The sequence below is a fragment of the Asterias amurensis genome, chromosome 11, assembly GCF_032118995.1.
Source record: "Asterias amurensis chromosome 11, ASM3211899v1".
NCBI lineage: Eukaryota > Metazoa > Echinodermata > Asteroidea > Forcipulatida > Asteriidae > Asterias > Asterias amurensis.
The window spans coordinates 9607001-9611143 of NC_092658.1; positions in this window are offsets into that span (position 1 = coordinate 9607001).

Here is a 4143-nt window from a genome sequence, read left to right on the forward strand (position 1 = left end):
CATGGACTAATATTTCAAGGGAAGTCTTTCACCATTACCTTCTGTAAACCCTGTAAGTTATTTGTAAATCTGTGAACTTTTAATTTTGTTTCTGTTCCAAAAGTGTCCAATGGGGAGCTTTTGATTAAACGTTCTGAGAAACGGCTCCCTCTAAAGTAACGTAGTTTTTGAGAAGGAAGTAATTTCTCACTGAAATACATGAATTGAATTCGGGACCTCAGCTGAGGTCCCGAATTCAAGTCGACTGCAAGCACACAACTTGTGCAACAAGGGTGCCTTTTCTTCCATTATGTTCGCGCAACTTCGACGACCAATGAGTCAAAATTTTGATATTAGTTATGTTATGCATATTGACAATTATGCATGACAATTACCAAAAGGTGTCAAGTGCCTTCAAACACAGGTGGAACCAAACAACCAAGATCCAGCAGATTTCGACATAATACGCATGTCTAATTGAGTGTAATTTCTTCCAACGTCACCAGATAGGAAAGGTTGATCTTGCCCCCCTTTACCCACTTTCATGACGCCATCTTGCAGCTGGATCCAGAAGGGACGATACTCATCGGCACTAGTTAGATCAGATTGCGAGTGCTGATCGAGCAAAACCAATTTCCCCTGGAATTGACGAAGAACTGATTTCGTACCGTACCACCCATTGAGAACTAGAAAGAAATGAAAGAGATATATACCTCAAACTCAACTTTAGAAACTACAAAAAATTACAAAACGCTGCAGCTGCTCGCATTGTCAGAATTACCGGGAAACACACTCACATTATTACCAGTACTGAAGTCACTTCACTGCATGGCACCAGTCGAATCTCGTATAATTGTTTTCAAACTTCTGTTACTTATCTTTCATTACATAGTTCCGCTCCCATATAAATATTTTTAGTAAAATCATATTATACACTCTATGTACGATCTCTTCAATCTTCCTAATTGCTTGTTACGAGTTCCTATAAGAGTATAGGAAATCATGGGGCGATAGGTCATTTTCGCATGATGATGGACCCACCTATGGTTCTAGTTATGTAACTCTAAGGTTTATGCCAACCAAGGTTGGAAAACTATGGGAAACAATTAATGCAAAGCAGGAAAAACCACATTATAATACAAATACTCAATATAACTATGTTTGTTGGAAACAAAGCAATATAATCATATGATTGCAGAATTGTTTAATTTGAACACAACATCTGTTCACAAGATTGAATATTTTGCTAACATTCGGACGTCCATCATATAGCACGGCTGCAATTGGACCGAAAACTGCGTCCACAAACCACGATACCAGAGAAAATTAGTCCCTCGTGGCCCTTTTCGAATCCACGGTTTCAGCTTTGGATTCGGTTTCAGGCTTGTTCTCTCGTCTGAAGCCCTGTGAAAACACTGCGGAGGTCAAGCTAGCCTGAGCCGAATCGCTGGAGCCGAAGCCGTGGTTTCGAAAAGGGCCTATACCGCAACTCTCTAAATACGCAGTTCTGGTGGTACGGCGGTAATGACACTGTACTGGGCCCAATTTCATGGCTCTGCTTACCATAAGCACAGAATCGGCGCTTAGGGAAGCAGGGAATTCTGTGCTTACGGCAAGCGTATTTCACGGGTTAGCGGCGAATTTGGGCTTCTGCGCGTGCGTACTTCACGTTACTACGCATTCTACGCTTACAAGGCTAGCGCAGAAATTCGGCGCTTACACACGTAAGCGGGGAATCGCGATCGTAAGCGCAGAATTCGGCGGTAAGCAGAGCCATGAAATTGGGCCCTGATGACCACATGTAAAAACGAAGGTTTTTGAGTACTTACTCAACTGTATGTCATATTGGTCTTCCTCTTCGAAATATATGTTAGAATCAACTCTAGCCCTCAAGGTGAATTCAAGCCTGAATGGGTTCCTCAATGGTTCTACGAAGGATACCTGTTGGTACTGTGCCCTTGTTTCGAATGAACAGGCTAGAAATGAACCGGGGAAATAATGAAAGAAAAAAACACCCTTGTCACACAAAGTTGTGTGCTTTCATAAAAAAACTATTCAGTGAATGTTCTGGTAAAACATTACAAATATCGTCACTTTTAAGGAACTGTGGACACATTTCGTAATTGTCAAATACCAGTATTTGAGTGAGAAATTACCGCTTTCTCAAAAACTACGCCATTCAGAGGAAGTCGTTTCTCACAGGTTTCATGAACACCACGATGCTCTCCACGATCCATTGATGGTTACCAAATAAGTTTGTTATGCTAACTACCACAAAATTTTGAGTAATGACTAAGTTTCCAGTGATTTTAGTGAGGATACAGGCCTACTGGTCTTTGACAATGACCAATTCGAAATTTTAGAGCCAAATCAAAAATACTTACTTTGTTTTGCCGTTCGACAGCTCGATTTGAATTTGTCGAATGTCTTCGTCAGGAGTGAGGCTCGGTTGTCACCAACGACTGCCACTGTCACTGCACCACACAATGCCCCTCTGGTGTCGCCAATCACCAACGACATGATGACCACCAGAAGGAGAGGAACGATGGCGGAAAACTTGTACAGAATGTTGAAGTACACCATTGCAAACTCAAATAATATTTGAGCCGGGTTGATTTTAGCCTTTTGTTCTGAGGCGGTCACAGTTCACTGCGAAAGAAACTCCATAAACCAACCCATATTATAGCCGCCTATTGTGTGCGTAAAGTGTGTATGGCATCGCACGACGTCCGTACCTTATACTGTGCGCAGGTCATCCGCACTCGTATGTCCGCATGCGGAAGCCGTCATAATACCTCACAATTTGGCTTTAATTCAAAATATTGAGCTTGGGTGCTTCAAAACTCGATATCTATTAGGGTGTAATGATTTAAGCTGAAAATTTGAAAAATAACCAGAAAATGGAGGGGGGAAATGTAATTGAAAAGTGAACCTGCCATGTGTTGTTTATAGTTAAATCAGGAACGCAATATTTTAGATTGAGATATGCTTCAAGATTCGATATTTCCCGATTTTGTTATACAAGATTCGAATTTTTTAGCGCTTCAATCCTCGAGTGTTATCTTTTGTAATTTTGCGTCCATCATATACATCAGAGTGGCTTATAATCGAAGTGTTGTTGAATATTTTCAGGGGCGCACAATATTGAGCTTGGGTGCTTCAAAACTCGATATCTATTAGGGTGTAATGATTGCCAAGGTCTGACGCTATCACTTTTATTTTATTAATAAATTTGAAAAATAACCAAAAAATGAAAACAAAAATGTTATGAAAACTGAACCAGTTGGTATTGTTCATTGTTAGTGACGCAATATTTTATATTGAGCGCCGTAAGTTTCAAGATTAGATATTTCTCAAGGTTGCTATACAAAAATCGAATTTTTAAGCGCTTATTCAAGACTCAACTGTTATCTTATGCGTCCATCATATACATATACTACAGATTGGCTTATAATCGAAGTGTTGTTAAATATTTCAGGGACGCAAAATATTGAGCTTGGTGCTTCAAGAGTCGTTGTGAAAGATGCGTGATTTGAACATGTAGTTGGTTCACACACAAAAAACCCATTGAGATCACACTGTAATCAGACGGTGACAATTTCACATTGTGACCACTCCCATACTATGGAAACTGTGTGATTGGTGTGTGATTTGGGAATGGTTGGTTCACACAGAAAACATGTGTAATGCATTCTCTTTTAAAAACCTGTTCAAGTAGAAACTGATATAGGCACAATATAGTGAATGGTGAATACTCTGAATGCAATATTGATCTCAAAATTATTCCTATAATTCTCATAAACGTTCATTATTAACTTTAGGCCTTTTAGCAGGGTGTATACAAGTTTGTATGGGTTGAAAGTAGGATGTCCCATTGGACGACGTGTATGTCTGTCAATATTCTCACCATTGAAGGTACTGGACACTATTGCTAATTACTCAAAATAATTGTTGGAATAAAAACTTACATAGTAACGAGCATTAGAGAGCTATTGACAGAAAATTTATGTAAATGTAAAGCATTGTAAATGCATTGATAGAACTATAGTTATTATATTATAATTAGGAAACCAATGTGCTTGGCTGAATTAAATGTTGTTAAAACAATGCAGTAATAAAATAAAACGAAAGAACAGACAAATTCGTCAATGGTTTTTCTCTTAA